The sequence below is a fragment of the Cornus florida genome, unplaced genomic scaffold (assembly GCF_030987335.1).
Source record: "Cornus florida cultivar Cherokee Brave unplaced genomic scaffold, ASM3098733v1 CherokeeBrave_3.0.0_Hap2_Chr01, whole genome shotgun sequence".
In the NCBI taxonomy this organism is placed as follows: Eukaryota; Viridiplantae; Streptophyta; class Magnoliopsida; order Cornales; family Cornaceae; genus Cornus; species Cornus florida.
Window position 1 is genome coordinate 14,842,931 of NW_026775571.1, and position 21,245 is coordinate 14,864,175.

The 21,245-nt window shown below is 36.0% G+C and overlaps 1 long non-coding RNA gene across 1 annotated transcript; it reads left to right on the plus strand.

Annotated features, from left to right (window-relative positions):
- The first annotated feature begins 779 nt into the window (after window positions 1–779).
- Window positions 780–16,762, plus strand: LOC132292821 (uncharacterized). Its single transcript, XR_009477561.1, has 3 exons — window positions 780–1,141; window positions 11,718–14,460; window positions 15,995–16,762. It is a non-coding gene; the product is annotated as an uncharacterized LOC132292821 (long non-coding RNA).
- Window positions 16,763–21,245: the final 4,483 nt, after the last annotated feature.

Sequence of the window (21,245 nt, forward strand, 5' to 3'; positions counted from 1 at the left end):
TTATATATATATATATATACAAAATCCAACCAAACTAAATGCAAGTAAACTAAAAATCAAACCCATCATTCCGATGCAAAATACATATACACATTATATACATAATGTAGCAAAAACCAAATAAACTTCCTTAGACATTCATTTCAGTGGGACCCGCACAAGTCAAATTCAATTTTCTCTTCATTTCTTCCTCATTTCGGTTGGCAGCTTCCTTTTTCCCACCTGAAGCTTTATGTGTATATATATATTATATACACAATGAAACCAAACAAGCCTATCAAATCATTACCAGTAGGACTCGTGCAAAAAAACCATTTCAACTTTTTTCTTATTTCTTTGTTCTCCAATTCAATAATCAATGACCCAATCTCAATAAGTCTCTAATTAAAACGAAACAATCAATTTAATCCATTAATATTACAATTAGGTAAATCACTAATTTAAATAAATATAACATCTTGACAACTAAAAATTATAAGATAATTAAATTTAAAAACTTAAAAATTCGGATTGTCACAGCATTCTCGTCTTTGTCGTTTTGCGTGCTGGACACTGTGGAGTGCGCCGGTTATGTCCTAGAGTTGTTTGGGACATTTGATTGAGTTCAGGACTCTTTGAAATGTAAGGGTAATCATTCTTGTATTTTTTTCGTTTTTCGAGCCGGACGGTCCCGTATACGACCCACTACCGGAATTGTTGCTCACGGAAATTTTAGTTGGGTCCATTTGCATCGTATTTATTTTGTTTAGTGTGTTATATGAAGTTGTGGAATTATTTAATGTGTATTTATATATGTATGTGGTGTAAATTAAAAAGAAAAGAAAAAAGAAAATAAAAAGAAAATGGTGGGACCCACCAATATCAAACATAAGGCCAACAAAACACTAGTTGGTCTCTCATTTCTCTCTTCTCTCCCGCGGGCTTCTCTCACTCTCTCTCAAGCTTCTGTTTTTCTTTTCTTTTTCTTCTTCAAACTTCAATCCTAGATTTCTCTCTCAACTTTTGGTATTTTTAAGAGCCGTTTGCGGCAATTCGAAGAGCACAGTGAAATCTTCAAATCCATACCAGCAATTTCAGTTTTTGGCCACTCTAGGAAGCCCGAAAATTGAGACCCATTTTGAGGGTTTTTGCATCCTAAGAGGTAGGAGTTCTTAATCCACAACTTCTTACTCCTTCGTGAGATTTTCTATGTGTTTTGCTATATTGCACGCTCAATTATGCTGAATATTCCTTTAATTGACTTAATTGTGTATTTAAAGCATTCAATTATGTGAATTAATTGATGTGATATGTAAAAGCATGTTTAAGTGGTGAATCTCTATGCCTATTGTGTTTGATTTTTCTAAACTGTGTGAATTCCTCCTTAATTAACTTGATGATGTTTATGAAGCATGTGAGTATGTGTATTTAATTGAATTGTATGAAAGAGCATGCTTTATGTGCTAATTCTTCATGCGTATGATGCTTATTAACTTGCTAGAAACTTGTATGAAGAAGCATGTTAACTGTGAAATAATAATTTTTTTTCCATTTCTATAGTATTGAAGGCATGAGATATACATGCATGTCATTGGGCATGAAGAAAGGGAAATGTTTTGAAATGAAAAGGGGTTTTGAAAAAAAAAAAAATTTTTGAGAAAAGAAATTTGTGAAAACCTCGACGCCAAGGGAGTACCGAGGGTCCATGGCGTTAATGTAGCCTAGAGGGAATTAAGGAGATCGCCCTAGCGTGGTTGAGCTATTTGGCCCCAAATGACGTCGCGGGGGTACCAAGGGTCAGGGACAGTAGCCAATCCTTCTCTCGTCGCTGAGAGTTTACCGAAGGGAGTTACATTAACAGTTTAAAAAGTAAATAATGGAAGTGATTTTAAGTATAGGGAGTGACATACATGGCATTGTATATCATGGCACGACATTGTTTATCATGAAATTGAAATTAATGTTGTATTCCTTTCCGACATAGTATGATCCCTATTCCTTATTTCTATTCATTGTGTGGATTCACAGGGTCACAAGAGGTGTGTCTTAGGCACCACCTGCAGAGTAATTTGCTCACCCCATTTTATTTAACATTTTTTAGGGCCGGGAAAGGAAATAGTGGATATCAATCCCTCTCAAGCATGAGGAGGACTAGAGTTCTATTTTGTTACCTTTTATGTTTTAGCTAATCGTTGTAAAGTCTCAAATTATGGAAAAAAAAGTATTTATTTTTTTGTAATTACGGCCATGTAACATTACTAAGATACTTGACTATTTTTGGATGTAAATTGAGATTATGAAAATGCTTAAATTGAGTGAGAGGTTGATGTTATGTCTTTGAGAAATTAGTAATGGTTATATATGTGTAATGTGGTACATTTTGCCATGAACTCAGAAAGGTTAGATAAATTCTGAAGGTCCAAGAGAGGTCATTGTTTTTTTTTTTTTTTTTATGCATTTAAGCAAGTTGGTTTAGGACCCTTTTTAGCAGAGGTCAAGCCAAATTTTTTTTTTAAATTGGCATCAGTTTAGGATTGTTACAAATTTGGTATCAGAGCAATAGTTCGAATACTATTAGGATAACGGGTAGAAGCCTACCTAGGATTGCATGAGAAGTTGAATTGCATGTTTATATGCTTATGTGCTAAGTGTTTAATTTTTTTGAAAAGCATGCCTAATAGCTTACTTGCTTACCTGCTTAGGTGTTAATTATTTGTTGAGTTAAAGCATGCTTAAGTATTTAATGATAAGTGACAATATTTATGAGATTAATTCCATGGTTAAAATTTTAAAACATACTAAAATGACAAGGTTCCATTAGGAGTCCTTTCCCTAAAGACTGGTAACGGTGATAGGGTTGATCTTAGTTGTCTTTCGGGATGGAAGTTCTCATTTTCTTGCACGGGCGAGAGTTTGTGTTGTGTTTCCTTGGTGTAGTGAGAACTTTGGGATGATGGGTTAGTATGGTATGGTGTGTGAGTCATGGGACCCTTTCGTTAAGCAAAGTTGATTAGATGTCATAGGACATGAGGTGGTATGTAGTGTATGGCTTGTAAGGTTCAGATGTTGTACGGGTTAAACAAGTTTAGAAGTTCACTGATGTTAAGGTTGAGAGTTTGTCTCTTAGATTGCCGTTTTGGGAGTAAGAGTTAAGGTTGACTTTGAGTTGGTGATGAGATGAGTATGTTGCACCTTTTGTTTTGATTTTCAGTGAGGAAGGCAAAAGCTTAATGTGATGTTGTTTTGTGACCATAGAGTGTTGGTCACAGATTGTGTCGAGCCAAAATAAGGAGTAACCTCTTCGGCTTGGTGGCCTGTTCTATTTAATTTCTTTGTTTTGTGGCCCTGTGGGCGACTGTGTGTGAGCGTGTGCAGGTGGCACCAGAAGGCTACCACACTGGGCGAGTTGCAGACACACAACTCAGATGAAATCGATGTGGACATTCCATTGTGTTGGATGGAAATTGTAATGATTGGTTGGGAAATGATAGTGTTGGTGGTGTAAGAGTTGTATACCCTTTTGTTTGGTAGGATAGGTCAGTTATAGGTATGACTTGTGGTTGACCATTTGGTGTGATGTCTGTTATCCTTCTTAGGGATTGTTCCTGCATCGTTGCCGCGTAGAATTCTTATTTTCTTGTAACCGGTTGTTGACTATGGTGTCGGGTATCATGAGTAATGTGTGTGTTTTATGTCGGGTTGGTATCACTTTTGAATGAGCGGTTGATTAATGGAGGTTCGTTGTTTCCAGGGAATTGGAGTTGTGTAGTTATTTTGGGAAGGATGACTATGGGAGTATTAGTACTTGAGGTTCCTGTATTGGAGAGTAAGTCAGTTTTGGGGTGACCTCAGTATCTGGGAAGAAAGTGGTGATTGATTACATCGTTGATGGTTTTAAGGAGACAGTTGGGCGTTGAGCATTTTGGATTTTTATTTTGAGGATTTATCGGCATGGCATTATCGTATAAATGTTCTTTTCAAATGGTGAATAATGTTCGTTGTGGGAAGTACTGAGAGTGGTGCTCATTCTATTGTTGTGATGGTATCTTAAGGATATTGAAAGAAGAATCACTTGGTAGTGGTTAGATGGTCTGATGGGATGATAGGTTTGAACCGTTGTCTTAAATGAGTGGTAGTGAAGGTGTTATGGTGTGATGATAAGTGTTGAGGAGTAGAACGGTTTAAGGTGTGATTCGAATGCGATGTAGAGATTGTGAGTTGTTTGTTGTATGTTGTCAAGTAGGTGATGGGATTGTGTGCCAATTAAGGTGATTGTGGACAGTTTAGTCCTTAGGGCTAGTGAAAGCGGTATTGCCAAGTAGGCATCCTTTTTTCTTTTAAAGAGTCAGTGGGTTGTTGTGACGAAGGTCATGGGTTTAATGTGCATAGTGTTTGAGGTAGTGCCACCTTCAAAGGGTAGAGGTGGAACGGATGATTATGTGTCATTGTATTTCATAGAGTTTCACATTGGGAGAGTATTAGGTAGAATGGAACATAGTGTCCAACGTACAATGATTGTTCTTAGTGTTAGTACGTATGGGCGTTCGTGCCCTTATCTGATTAGTTACGGTTAGCATAGTGTTGCGGAGAAGAGTGTGCGAGGTTTCTGTGTTAATTGTGTAGAACGGTCCGTTGGTGGCGATGTCACTTACGTTGGTATTCATGGTCCCGTATGTGTTTTCAGTTAGTTCTTTCCTTGTGTGTAGGAAGTTCACTTTATCTTAGGTGAGATTGGGTGTCTATGGTTGGACAAACGATGAGTAGCGTGTGATAGGTTGTCGGGTGCATTCAGGTGTGAGTCATCAGTCTCTTGTGAGAGCAGGGTTCATTACCCTTTCCATTTGTTCTAGTTCTGGCAAGGACGTCGTTCGTCGTAAGACTTGTTCTCTATCTAAGAGTTGTGCACGTCCGTGGGCGGACAGATTTATGAGCGGTTTGTTGTGCTGCTAGAGTTGATCGATTGAGGTCCTGATGGAAGGGGTTGACTCACTCCCACGGAGGGAGGTGGAGTCTTTGGTTTTTGTAGTGTTTATTTTAAGAATGGTTTTGACTGGTAGGATGTGAGGTATGAGTTACCGAATAGGGGTTATGTTTTTGATGTTTAGTACTAGTGGTGATGACTAGGAAATGTGTCTTGAATCATAGTCTAAAGATGATTAAGTGATGGGATCTGAGTCATGTACTCGGATATTTTTATAGGCGTTTAATTCGAGTAGTGTCTTGAAGATAAGTGTCGATATTGCTTTAGAATTTTGTAATTAGAGAAAGTGAATGTGTTATTTTATTGAGGAATAATAGGAATGATTGACTTTGGTTTTGAGGTTTTCTAGGGTTATGATGAGGAAGGTGAGGCAAAGCTTTTGTATTCCAAGCTTTATAGTCAAAGGTGAGTGGAAGAGGACCAAAATGAAGCTTAAAGCTCTGAGCCAAGATTTTCCTTCAATGGTGGCTAGGTTAGGGTTTGAGAGGAAAGAGATGAAATGAAACTAAAATAAAAACCCTAAACTAATTTTGGTGAAATCCTCCATTCACTGTGTGCTCTTACACTACCTCACACACACACACTAATGTAAGACTAAATTTAGAGCATACATTTATCACTCATCCAAGCATCCATTGTAGGCTTAATCCTAAGCCTACACTTGTTAACCATCCAAGCCAACAAGTGTACCTATCCAAGGTCAACAACTGGGTGAATCTCCGCCCTCCACATGTCATCATTCAAGGCATCAAAGTGTCTCCACATAAATGTCAACAAGTGGACCAATGAGAATATGACACTTGTCACACTTTTTCAAAAATTAAAAAATGGTCCTTTTTGAAAATATCTTCCAAATTAAATTGCAAAATGGTCTCTAAGACGAAAAATAATTACTTACAGTAATTACACAAATACCTCCAAAAGAAAGAAAAATTACAAAGAAGTATGCATCCATACCCATAAGGAAGAAAGTATACTAATAACATGCATTTCTAATAAAGTAAAAATACACATTTCTAAGAAATCATATACCATGAATGCATGTAAAAGTAGACACGAATCCGGACACAAAAAGTGAGGTTGTGCCAACAAAGTGACAAATGGGAAAAAGACAAAATGTGAACAGTATCCAAAAAGTGAAAATGTGGAAATGACTTGATGTGATACCCCTCAGATCCGAGACACAAGTTGATCAGGCCCAAGCCCGAACATGAGGAAAATATCAAACAATTAATATTTAAAATGAACACAGATTACAAAACTGAATATGAAATAAATAATTAATAGCTGGAAGAAATTTAAAATAGAATCCTTTAAAATTAAATACTTAAAATCCATAACCTCCAACAGTTAAACAACTTGGGAATCCATCCATTGGACCCCTAATACGAAAATCCAAACTGAAATATAAATAACTAAAAAAACATCCATAATAAAACCATGGAGAGAAGTCCCACGTCGTCGTAAGAGTGAGTGATAGTCTCTGTTCAGCACGATCAGGTCTAAAACTGGAACTGGTGAATACCTGAAAAATAGAATTGGGTCAGGCCCACGAACAAGTTCTATCCTACTACAATCCAAGTAGAGACTCGATACGCATGTACATCCTAAACAACTCAACAATAGTTGTGTAGTCCGTACATATATATATCCACACTATGAGACTCTCACTGGACTATGAAGAGGGTCTCAACCTGAATAGAAGGCAACATGCAAAACGCACCTGAGTGGGCATGAGTACCTAAGCCTAACAGGGTATACCTCAACCAGCATAGCCAGTTACGTATCCTACTGTATATACGCTCCCTAACCGTCGACTCTGAGACTCAAGCCCATATCGCGGTACGATAAAAATATATTTAAAGTCCTATCATATCTATCCATAAGAAATCCAGTAAGCCGTTCAGCTTGTTCAGCCGCACAGACTTACATATCCATAGCAAGTAATCCAATTAGTCATTCAACTTTATTTCAGCTGATCTGACTTAAATATAAGTAGGATTTATTTCATAATCCATTCCCTTATTCTATATAGGTAGGATGTAGTATTTTGAAACTAATCCGTCCCTAGTATGCCACCGTCCCATACCGGTGCATACAATCCAAATATCCAGCAGTTGATAATACAGTTAATAAATGTAGACATCAACTAATCCATAGTAAGCATAATAGAAATGTATGAACTAACATGCTTATTTAATACTACTCCATATAATCCAATATTTGACAATACAGACAGTATATGTAAATATCAAATTTATCCACAAAATCCATATATTTGACAAAACATAAATAAACGTACCTATTAAGTAATTCCAGGGAAAGCATAATAAACATAAGCAAACTATCATGCTTAAATTACCAGTCCAACAATTGATGCAATAAAGGCTAAAATTTAATCATCAATTAATACCTAACAAGCATAATAAAAATATAAATTTTAGCATGCTCGCTTTATACCACTAATACATGATCAGAATTGTATAATCATTGCCAGAAAACTACTAAAACAAATACAAGCAATTTAAAAGCCCATAATCAAGATCAGTATGCATAGTTTGTTATGAAATTCCATATCGTTTAAATTTCTAACAACAAAAAGCTTATTACTCATTCTGGATTTTAACTTGTCCTTCTAAACCATTCAAATCCTACCCTAGCAGTTCCTAAATGAAGTCTGAAACCTCAAAATCCATTTACAGTAGCCAGAAACTCGCTCGAATGCTAAAAAAAATTAAAAATATCAAATGAGCCACCTCTATTTAAAGATTAAGCCTCCTCCATTAAAGATTGAGCCTCCATTAAAGATTGAGCCACCTCCACTCTTGTTATTCTCCATCGTTTCCGTCTCCGGCGAATTCTAATTCCTCTGTCCTCCATTCCTAAGGTTCTTAGATGTCTGAACTAGGTCCCATTGTGTTCCAGAATCAATTAAATTCTTTATTCATTAATCGACATCAATTAAAACATGAACTATGCAAGAAAATTTATAAATAAGCAATTACCAATTCATGTAAACCCATACTATTTTAACTGAACCTAACTTGCAAACCAGATTAATTTAACACTTATTTATTTATGGAGTTGTGTTAGGCATGTAAAGAACACAAGTCAAAGGGAGAGAGTTAGGAATAGAACTTGCCTTTAAGTCTCAGTCTGAAACTTACACCGTCGTCTTCCTACACTGTTGGCAATTCCTACTGCTCCAACTCCTCTGTTTCCTCCTTAGTTTAACACACGAACAACCCCTTTTAATCCTTCTTTGGTTCAGCCTTAGTCCAAGCTAAACCCTTGTTCTCCTCTCTTTGCTTCTCCTGAGTCTCACAAAACTCTCTCTATTCTCGAAACTGAATGTGTGTCTTAAAACCTTAGGTAGACACAACTTATATACTTATAGACGTCAACGAAACTGAATGTGTGTCTTAAAACCTTAGGCAGACACAACTCATATACTTATAGATGTCAATGAAAACCCTAATCCTAATTCCAAGCTAATTAAAAGTCAGCTAAAACCCTCAATGTGATTTCTTAAAAGACAAATACAAAACCCTAATTAAACACTTAATAAAACAACCAATTAAATTCCACCTAAGCATTTAATAATAAAAGAAAAATAACTCAATTAAATTACCACATAAGCATATCATTAAGTACACAAAACACAATTTAATAAAACAATTAAGCAAATAATTTAAATAAAATAAAATAATTAACCAAATAACTCACTAAAATAAAAATAATTCAACATTTAAGCAATTAATCAGAATAAAAATGCCATACAATAATAATAATAAAAAAATGCCGAGACTATCCTTTTAAAATTAGGGGTATTACATTATTCCCCCCTAACAAAAGAATTCCGTCCTCGGAATTCACTCTTACATTCTTCCAATATTTCATGAAACTGCGAGCGAATCACATTCTCCCGTTCCCAAGTAGACTCAGCCTCATTGTGATGACTCTACTAAACACGCACTAAAGGGATAACCTTATTACGAAGGATTTGATCCCAATGGTAGACAATACGACACGGTGGCTCCAAATAAGTTGCGCCCGACTGCAACTCAATCTCCCCAGTATCGATATGCTGATACCGATCCTTATCTCGCAGAAATTTCTGCAACATGGAAACATGGAACACATTGTGTATACGATCCAAATTATTCGGAAGTGCCAACCGATAAGCTACAGCTCCAACTCGATCTGTAATCATGAATGGACTGAAAAACCGCGGTGACAACTTCCCTTTTTTCCCAAAACATATTACTCCTTTCATAGGAGACACTTTGAGCAGAACCCGATCATCAACCTAAAAATCCAAAGCACAAGTGCCACGATCGGCATAACTCTTTTGCCTACTCTGGGTAGTGCGCAGGTAATCCCTAATAAAAGTGATCTTATCAGAAGTATCCTTAATAACTCAGGACCCAAGAATCTGCTCTCGCCAACCTCCATCCAACAAATAGGTGATCAACATGATCGGTCGTACAATGCCTCAAATGGTGCCATACCAATAGTCTTCTGGAAACTATTGTTATATGCAAACTCCACAAGCGGCAAATAATCCTCTCAGTGGCCTTTGAAATCAAGAATACACGACCTAAGCATATCCTCCATGATCTGATTCACCTTCTCAATCTGTCCATCAGTCTGAAAACGATAAGTAGTGCTAAGATGTAACTCTGTACCCAAAGCCCGCTAAAAACTCTTCCAAAATCCTAGCACAAAGATCAAATCCCTATCCGATATAATAGACAACGGAATTCTATGCAACTTTATAATCTCTGAAATGTAAAGTCTTAATGAGCGCTGAAAAATGCACTTTTAAACCCCTTAAGCTTGAGTGTTCTAGGACCTTTATCTATCTTATTTTTTCGTTTTAGACTAATTTTGTGTTATTTCCCTTTTTAGGTCAATAAAGTTAAAACGAGCTAAAAATGGCTTCTTAAGGCCTTTTTGGAGTCAAACTAAGTCTTTATGAGAATTTGGAGCAAAAGGAGGCTGATGCTGAAAAACTGCCAAGTTGGATAGATCTGAGAAAAGTTTGATAGATCTGAGAAAAGTGAGATCGATCAGAGTTGGATCGATCGAACCTAGATCGATCAAAGTTGGATCAATCGAAAAAACTCTAATCGATCGAACAAAAGTTGGATTAATCGAAAATGTGCTGGCAGCGAGCTGTCTTATTCCCGAGCACCCTGATTTCTACCTACCAAAAAGTTGCGAGAATAGATATTTTTAGGCTATATTTCTGACTTAGTAGCTAAGAAAAGGACTTTCTATTTAAAGGGAAGTGACCTATTTTGTAAAAGCGCTTTTCATCATTTTATTTTTACATTATAATTTTATATTCTCTCTAGAAAAGTTAGAGATTAGGGTTAGAAGAAAAGAGAGAAGTGGAGGCACATCTCAAGAACACATCTCTAGATCCATTCACACACACACTCTCTCTAGAGCTTCAAAGAAGAAGAAGAAGAAGATGGAGCCATATTTGGAGCTTGCCCTTGAGGGTTTCATGACCACATCCACCTCCTCCATGATTGGCTAGATCTACACTTAGGGCTTGGATGAGCCCTAAGTCATGTGTAATCTAAACCCTTGTATTTCTATTTTTGGGGATTTATATATATTGTTGTGATTTGTGTTCTAGCCTTATGAATTTAATAAATCTTGGTATATTTCTATGATTTCTATGGTTTAATTCTTCCTATTAATTATCTAGTTTATTTACATGTCTATGTGTGATTAAATTAGGAATTATTTCTTACATGATTCATATGGATTAATTCTTTCTATTGATTCTCTATTTGATTTCATGTTGTCTTATGTGTGATTATTTAGGAATTGATCTATACACTAGATTCTCTATGTTGGTTGCATGTCTATGTGTGATTAATTAAGGATTTAGTGATGGCTAAGCATAGATTTTCATTGAATTGGTTTGTCAATTAATTTGATGGATTATTCTTATACTTGATGAATTGTTCTACAATTTAATTTATGCTTATAGGTAGGTAGACAATCTATGCTTGCTTTGATATTCTATGGCTTATTATTGCAAATTCCATGATTCTCTAAATTGATGTGTGCTACAATTGTGACTAGTTTAATCGGTCATGCTTAGAATTGATGGGTTGTTCTACACTTAGTTTATTTGTCAGTTAGGTAGATAATTCATACATGAATTTGATGGTCCATGCTTAATATTGCAATTGGTAGTCGCATTTTGTTCACAACAATGTATTCCCCATTAATGGAAAGCAAGTGGTTAATTACATGAGCTTAGTGGTGATTCCAACACCCTAAGACTTCTCTTCATATCTCTAAAATCCATATCTCTCACTAGTTTACTTTACTTACATTTTAATTTCATTGCACCTTAGTTTAATCAACCAATCTCTCTCTTTGCAATCAATTGATATATTAGAGTCAAAATTAAATTCCAACACGTATAATCTCTTTGGATGATCCCTACTCGCTATACTTCATCAGTTGTAGTAGTGGTTTTTATAAATGTAAATTTGTCTAGAAAGGCTTCCGAAACCACATTCATATTTTGACCTTGCGAAGCGACCTCTCGCATTAAAAAGTCTGTTTTCTAAACGCATTAGAGAGGGGCTCGTCAAATTTTGGCGCCGTTGCCGAGGATTAACGGTTTTGTTGGAATTAAACAAAACAATAATGTTCATTAGATTGCTTTTATTTTTATTTTCCATTGTATATTCGTTTCTCATTCTTTATATTATTTGTCAATTAGGTACTTGACTATAAGGAAGGCGAACTTTGGAACTTGAAGCAATCATTGAAGCTTAAAGCTAACATTAAAATTTGAAGTTGCTTAAGGACCTTTATGAACAATTCTTGGAACTCATGTATTTTAATTGTGCACTTCTTTGCATGCTTGTGATAGCCCTTGTTGAGGCTAATTATATTGCTTAAATTTTTTGTCCAAGCATTGGCCCGTGTGGAGGCCATTATTTCTTGCATTTGGATTTTGAATGTGGAAACCATTGTTTAATCCAAGTTTGGGGAAAATTATTTCCCCTCACCTTATGTCCCTCCACCATATTTTGATCCTTATGAGGTTGAGTCCAATTCATTTCAACATGCATCATCTTATCATGGACTTAATCACTTTTATGATCCTCCTTATGACTACTACCCTCCCCCACCATTTTATGATGAATCAACTCCACTACCTTCTAGGTATTCACCTGGATTTGAAGAAAAAGTTTTAGCTTTACTTGATGTGCATATTTCACAAGCTCCACTTATTAATTCTCATTCTCAAATGTTAGACAAGTTAGAAGCTCAAGTTGAGCAAATTGCAAGTACTCTTTCTCATCAAGAGGAAGAGGAAGAGGCAAATGAAAAAATGGCAAGAACTTTAATGTATATAAATGAGGATGATGAGAGTGAAGAGGAATAAGTAGCAAGTGAGCTAATGCCTAGCACTCTATCTTGTATAGAGGAGGAAGTGGTAAATGAGTTAGTGGCTAATCTAATAGAGCATAATATGATTAATGAGGACTTTCCTTGTTTTGATTATGATTTTATCTCCACCATTGCTACTTTAGAAAGTGAGGAGATGTTGACCACTATAGAGGTAGGAGAGGAGGAGGAAGAACTTGCTGAAGAGGGCCTTCCTTTTATTATCTCCAATGACCCTCTTGAGACATGCCTTTTCGAAATGTATAAAAATTGTGGTTTTGACCTTGAAAGCTCCAAAAATGAAGTGAACTCTCTAATGGACTCCTTAGCTAACTTGGAAGGTGAGGAGATGGTGATTTTTAAGGAAGAGGAAAAAGATGAAGAGAAGGTGTTTCTTGATATTCCAAATGAGTCTTTGAAAGACAATGCCTCACCAATTATCAAAGTGAATGATCCTTTGAAAGTGTTTCAAGAACACAACAAAGAGGCAAGACCAACCATGATTGATTTTGTTTTCAAGACCGTGGATGAAAGGAACAATATCAACCCTTTTATTTCTTTTCAAGTCATTCTTTTGGAGGATGATTTCATTGTCATAAGTGGGACATTAAATGAGAAAAGTGAAAAGAGGATCAATAAGGATGTTTCATATCCGATTTTTGATTCTTTTGATTAGTGAGTTGACCCAACGTCTTACTAGAGGCGTTAAACACTAGTATTCGTAGAGTTTTTAACTTTATTCCTCCCTAATTGCTATTTTTAATTTCATTTCTTGCGACATCTAGATATTTGTTTTGGGTTCATACACACTACTAGGAACTGTGGTTTAGGATTGCATGCACTTTCATGTTGAAAATAGGCATTTTGTGTTTGTTCGATCGATCTCAAAAGAGGTTTAATCGATCGAACTTCCACCCTGCATCCAAATCACCTCTCTGTTTAATCGTGCGAAGATTTCTTGCATAAAACAGCTCTCTGTCCCTCGTGCGAAGTTCCTATCTGATCAATCTTAAGTTCCAAGATCGATCCAACTTGTTTTTGGATCGATCTTTAGTTCCAACACTTAGAAATTTTTTTTTTAACCCCATAAAGTAGCCCTCTGTTTGATCGTTCGAAGTTGTCTGCAGGATTCCACCTTTTCGATCGATCGAAGATTAAATCGATCTAAGTTCGATCGATCTGAAGCTTCTAAAAATAATAATAATAAAAAATTTTTGTATTCTTTATTTCTTTGCATTCCTTATTTCCTTACATTTTTATTTACTTATCTTTTTATTTTTGTTTTTGTTTGTGTACATATTTGTTTAGCACAAAATAATAATAATAATAAAATAAAATAAAATAAAATAAATAATAATAAAAAAAATAAATAAATAAAAATTAATAAAAAAAGAGACGGTTTTTCAAAGTAGCATTCTGTCTTACTAGAGACGTTAAACTTAGCAATCATTGTGCATATTTCTTGTATTTTATTTCATTGTACATACTTTCAAAAAAAATAAAAATAAAAAAAAAATTTGCATTCTTTATTTCATGGTATTTTCATTTATTGCATTTTTATTTCTTTGCATTTTATTGTGTGTGTGTACATACTTGTTTTGTCATTAAAAAAAATGAAAAAAAAGAGTTTTTATTTTTCATTTTTCCTTATTTTGTTCTTGCATTCTTTCTTACTTTTTATTTTTCATTTATTGCATTGTACATATTCTTTCATTACATTTTGCCTTATTTATTTTTCTTTTTGCATTTTGTTCATGTATTTTATTCTTTATTTTTCTTTCATTTTGTATATACTTGCTTTCATAAAGAGAAAAACATAAAAAATTTTCACCATTGTGCCCTTATGTGTAGTCATGCTTCTTTCATATTTTATATTGGGGTAGATCTCATATCTCTCTTTCATCTTATGCTATATTGCCTTAGATTGCATGATTTGGTTATCTTTATCCCATTTGATATTTGATGTGAGTTTGCTAGTGTGGTTATTCAAATAGGTTGTTGATTCCAAGTTTGGGGGAGACCCTTTTCATAGTGGATCATTGTCGAGCTTCATGTCTTTCACCACCACGGTATACTCTTTCCATCTTTTCCATTGTTCTCATTGCACATTGAGGACAATGTGCGGCTTAAGTTTTGCATTCTATTTAAGTTGATCTTTAAATATATGATTGAGATTTGAGATTGATGTTAACTATGATTTTGATCTTTAGAGGACTATATTGCTTAAATTTCAAAATTGCTTGACTTGAGAGTCTAATACTCCTTGTATGCCTTGTGAATGCCATTTAGGAGTAAATTTTTTGATTGATATCTTGCTTGCATTTGTGGTCCACATCATCCTGATTTTGTGATTGTTTTGAGATTCACTCTAGAATTCTACACTAGCACAGACGCACACTATTCATTTGTGGGGTACATGCATTGTTGATTATTGAATTGGTTATATCCCAATTGGGCTACTAGTGCATTGAAAACTTTCATTTTGACAAAAATGAATAACAATCCATTTTCATTGAGTAGCCGGGATTCTAGCCTCATCAAACATTGAATTTCTCGCGCCGAATGGTGGAGAGCCCAAACTCTAGGTTAATAATTGAACTTGCTAAAAAAAAAAAAAAAAAAAAAAAAAAAAGGTTGCAAAAGCAATAAAAAAGTGAGGACTTCTCCGAAAAGGTGAGAAGTGGGAAATGATTAGATAGAGGTTGTTTTGATTTGTAGCCTAGTTGATTTGAGCTTGTAAGTCCTTAGGGGTGTTTGAACACCTAGTGCCCTAAAGCCGTTTGGTTTGGGAGTCATTGACCTAACGCTCGACCTCATGGATCGCTAGAAAGCTTAATAGATTAACACATTGCACCATGCTTCCATCTTTGATCCTTAGGATAGTATTTAAAAAAAATAAAATTAAAAATTAAAAATCGAATGAAAAGAATAAGCGCACCTAGAACAATAATACTTTAATAAAAGGTCCACTCTTTGTCTTGATAATCGGTACTAGATTTATGTGCTAGTTTGAAGGTAATGATGTGATCATTTCTTTAGTTGGCTAAGATAACAACATATTTGATGCCGGTCCACTTAAAAAGGATTCTAGTGTTGTTTTGATTTGCATGATCATTTTCTTGATGTGTGGAGGACCATACTTGCTTGCTTGGTGTTGAGAGTTTAGGGGATTACTGTGAAATGTTTGAAAAATTGCATACTTGAGGTAGTTTTCTCCCAATACTTGTTTGCAATATTGGTGGCTCTTTTGAAAGAATGAGCTTAATGTTTGTGGGTATCATTTCTGGAAACCCTCATGAGACTTCACTCGCCCACTAGGGGTAACCTAGGGGTTTAAAAGGCTTGTTGCATGTGCTAAATGTAATCGTGTTCCCTACGAAAGTGGCATTATCCATTTATTGCTTTCTAGATTCATAGTTGTATAGTTATTTATTTCATTCCTTTACCTTGTAGTTCATTGCTATGGACTAGCAATATTTAAGTTTGGGGGTGTAATGAGTGCTGAAAAGTGCACTTTTAAACCCCTTAAGCTTAAGTGTTTTAGGACTTTTATCTATCTTATTTTTCCGTTTTAGACTAACTTCGTGTTATTTTCCTTTTTAGGTCAATAAAGTTAAAACGAGCTAAAAATGGCTTCTTAAGGCCTTTTTGGAGTCAAACTAAGTCTTTGTGAGAATTTGGAGCAAAAGGATGCTGATTTGGAGCAAAAGGATGCTGATTTGGAGCAAAAGGAGGCTGATGCTGAAAAACTGCCAAGTTAGATAGATCTGAGAAAAGTCTGATAGATCTGAGAAAAGTGAGATCGATCAGAGTTGGATCGATCAAACCCAGATCGATCAAAAGTTGGATCGATCGAAAAAACTCTGATCGATCGAAGAAAAGTTGGATCGATCGAAAATGTGCTGGCAGCAAGCTGTCTTATTCCCGAGCGCCGATTTCTACCTACCAAAAAGTTGCCGGAATAGATATTTTTGGGCTATATTTCTGACTTAGTGGTTAAAAAAATGACCTTCTATTTAAAGGGAAGTGACCTATTTTGTTAAAGAGTTTTTCATCATTTTATTTTTACATTGTAATTTTATATTCTCTCTAGAAAAGTTAGAGATTAGGGTTAGAAGAAAAGAGGGAAGTGGAGGCACATCTTAAGACCACATCTCTAGATCCATTCACTCTCTCTCTCTCCAGAGCTTTAAAGAAGAAGAAGAAGCCATGTTTGGAACTTGCCCTTGAGGGTTTCATGACCACATTCACCTCCTCCATGATTGGCTATATCTACACTTAGGGCTTGGATGAGCCTTAAGTCTTGTGTAATCTAAACCCTTGTATTTCTATTTTTGGGGATTTATATATATTGTTGTGATTTGTGTTCTAGCCTTGTGAATTTAATGAATCTTGGTATATTTCTATGATTTCTATGGTTTAATTCTTCATATTAATTGTATAGTTTATTTATATGTCTATGTGTGATTAAATTAGGAATTATTTCTTACATGATTCATATGGATTAATTCTTTCTATCGATTCTCTATTTAATTACATGTTGTCTTATGTGTGATTATTTGGGAATTGATCTCTACACTAGATTCTTTATATTGGTTGCATGTCTATGTGTGATTAATTAAGGATTTAGTGATGGCTAAGCATGGGTTTTCATTGAATGGGTTTGTCAATTAATTTGATGGATTATTCTTATGCTTGGTGGGTTGTTCTACAATTTAATTCATACTTGTAGGTAGATAGACAATCTATGCTTGCTTTGATATTCTATGGCTTATTATTGCAAATTCCATGATTCTCTAGATTGATGTGTGCTACAATTGTGACTAGTTTGATGGGTTATGCTTAGAATTGATGGGTTGTTCTACACTTAGTTTATTTGTCGGTTAGGTAGACAATTTATACATGAATTTGATGGTCCATGCTTAATATTGCAATTGGTAGTCACATTTTGTTCACAACAATGTATTCCCCGTTAATGGAAAGCAAGTGGTTAATTACATGAGCTTAGTGGTGATTCCAACACCCTAAGACTTCTCTTCATATCTCTTAAATCCCTATCTCTCACTAGTGTACTTTACTTGCATTTTAATTTCATTGCATTATAGTTTAATCAACCAATCTCTCTCTTTGCAATCAATTGATACATTATTGTCAAAGTTAAATTCCAATACGTATAATCTCTGTGGACGATCCCTACTCGCTATACTTCACTAGTTGTAGTAGTGGTTTTTATAAATGTAAATTTGATTAGAAAGGCTTCCGAAACCACATTCATATTTTGACCTTGCGAAGTGACCTCTCGCATTTAAAAGTCCATTTTCTAAACACATTAGAAATGGGTTCGTCAAGTCTCACACTGCTCCGAAGTGAAGTCAATGCGAATAGGCAAGAAATGAGCTGATTTAGTCAATCTGTCCACGATTACCCAAATAAAATTGTGATCCTTGAAAGAAATAGGCAATCCCTCCACAAAATCCATAAAAATGCTCTCTCATTTCCACTCCGGTATCGGTAGTGGCTGTAGAGCTCTTGGCAGCCTCTGATTATCAATCTTGACCATCTGACAAGTACTACACTGAGAAACAAAAAGAGCAATGTCGCTCTTCATACCTGCCCACCAAAACTGCCGCTTCATATCCTGATACATCTTGTCGCCTCCTAGATCAACAGAAAACTCAGAATGATGAGTCTCAGTCATCATATCCTTCCTCAAATCGTCAGTAGAAGGTACCACTAACCGTCCCTTGTACCTCAAACCTCCATTAACCCCAATATAGTAAAATGGGACCTGCCCAGAAGTTATCTCTGCAATTTTTGTCAATGCACTGCTGATCCGTAAGTTGTGACTTCAAAACCTTGTGAATAATAAAAGGCGTAACTACCATGCAAGCCATGAAAGCATCCGACAACTCATCCACCATCCTCAAAGCATTCCACTCAGTAATGAATAGAGTAGAAAGACTAACAACGAGTCTGCGACTGAGTGCATTCGCCACCACATTCCCTTTCCCTCGATGGTACTATATAGAGAAGTGATAGTCTTTCACAAACTCTAACTATATGTGCTGTCTCATATTCAGCTCCCACTGAGTGAACAAATACTGCAGTCTTTTGTGATCGCTAAATAATCTGAAGGACTCACCCAACAGATAATGCCTCCCAATATGTAAGGCAAAGACCACAGCTGCTAACTTCAAATCATGTGTTGGATAATTAAGCTTGTGAGGCTTAAACTTACGAGATCCATACAAAATCGGTCGCTCCTCTTGCATCAAAATACATCCAAGACCTTGCAAAGAAGCATCTATGTAGACAAGATACTCTATCTCGCTCTATGGGGTAGACAAAACCGGTGCAGAAGTTAACTTAGTCTTCAGCTCATCAAAAACTTTCTGACAATGCTCATCCGACACGAACTATACACCCTTTTTAGTCAAATAAGTGAGTGGTCTGGCTATCTCGGAGAACCCCTAGATGAACCTCCGATAATATCCTGCCAATCCAAGGAAACTCTGAATCTCGGTGAGTGAAGTAGGCTGTCCCCACTCAACCACTGCTGAAACCTTGGCTGGATCTACAGCTATTCCCCTTTCTGGCACTACATGACTCAGAAACTTCACTTCCCGCTGCCAAAATTCACATTTCTCGAATTTGGCATATAACTAAAGTTCCTGAAGCATCTGCAAGACTATACGAAGATGTCTAGCATAATCATCCTTTGACTTTGAGTAAATCAAAATGTCATCTATAAAGATAATGACAAACTGATCTAAATAAGCCCTGAAGACTCTGTTCATTAAGTCCATAAAAACTGCAAGTGCGTTAGTCAACCCAAACGTCATGACATGAAACTCATAAGAACCATATCTAGTGAGAAACGCTGTCCTTGGAACATCCTGCTCCCTAACCCAAAGTTGATGATATTCAGACTGTAGATTAATCTTAGAGAAATATGTAGCTCCTTTCAACTGATAAAAAAGATCATCAATCCTAGGTAACGGATACTTGTTACAAATAGTAACCTTGTTCAACTCCCTGTAATCTATACACAGCCGAAGCGAACCATCCTTCTTCTTTACAAACAGAACTGGTGCTCCCCAAGGTGATGTACTCCTATGAATAAAACCCTGGCTGAGTAATTGCTGAATTTGATCCCTCAACTCTCTCATCTCCACTGGTACCATTCTGTATGGTGCCCTAGCAATAGGCGTAGTGCCTGGAGCTAAGTTAATCACAAAGTCTATCTCCCGACTAGGTGGCAACCCTGGAATCTCTTGAAAAACATCCGGAAAGTCCTATACAATTGGTATATGATCCAATGACGCAGTAACCTCCTCCTCCATATGAAACAAATAAGTGCTACTGCCCCCCTTAATATGTGGCATAGCGACGACGTACATATCCTGACGAGGTATGGTAAAAACCACAGACCTACCGTAACAAATAACTTGGCATGGTACTGAAATAACCAATCCATCCCAAGTAACACAGTACAAATGTGTATGTCCAGGACCACTAGATTGGCTAGAAATCTGAGCCTACCCTGAGGTCTATTGCATACCCACGTCGTCATCCCAAAACTATATCCCAAATGTTCCCAAATACTCCGTAGAGCAAAAACACATAAGGTAAAACAAAATGCTCCGTAATCTTTTCATTTTTTAGATTATCATTCTATCTTGGGAATTCTTCCTTCTAAACCAAACCTACCATACTAATTTACACAAGTTTTTTTATAAACTCCTTGGTAATCATCCTGTCTCAACATAATGTACTTACACGCAAATATTTGTTTGCTTGTTCCAAACCCAATCACTCCACTGTGATAATCATTTATTATCGCAACATACACATCCCAATATAGTGTAATAAAACCATATGTGTACATATCACAAAAATGCTATCACAAAACACAATAAAGATAGCCAAAACTGCTAGTTCACTTTATTAAGAACTTTTCCAAACTATGAACTATCAAATGAATAATCATAAGATATTCTTTAACAAAATACTAGTGTACGTGATTAAATCCGTACTACGTTTTTAGTAATATCTCCACTACAACTAGTAATTAAAATTACTCCTAGAAGGGCATTCATCCTTAAACACTGGTGCCCTCCATCTTGGATGCTCTGGTATCTCCTTCATCTGAATCTTCTTCGGGGTCTTTCTCTCCACTTGGCTTAGCTTCGAGCACCACTGAAGTTGTGTTAGGTCCACAGTATGGTGGCCAATCTCACACACCAGAAAACTTCCTTGACTTATACTCCGAAGCAATACCTATTGGAACCAATTCCTTGGCCTCCAATTCCGCCTTCTTGGTCGGCCTTCGAAGGGGAATCGTTGGAGTAACTTTCTTCTTCCTTGGGTCCTTTTTTGTTTTCATCGCGGACCACATCCTTTTCCTAGTGGCAAACATTCTGAAATTACAGAATAAGATTGACATCAGTACTTTCTAAACGAACCGTAAAGGAATACAATGAGTCCTAAACTTAAGCTCTAATCATGAGAAAACACTATGCGGAAGTCTTAATACAAAACACCCTAGCGACACTAAAACCTGGAGTTTTCTGATATCAACTGTGATACCCCTCGGATCCGAGACACGGGTTGATCAGGCCCAAGCCTGAACCCGAGGGAAATATCAAACAATAAATATTTTAAATGAACACAGATTACAAAACTGAATATAAAATAAATAATTAACAGCTGGAAGAAATCTAAAATAGAATCCTTTAAAATTAAATACTTAAAATTCATAACCTCCAACAGTTAAACAACTCGGGAATCCATCCGTTGGACCCCTAATACGAAAATCCAAACTGAAATATAAATAACTAAAAGAACATCTATA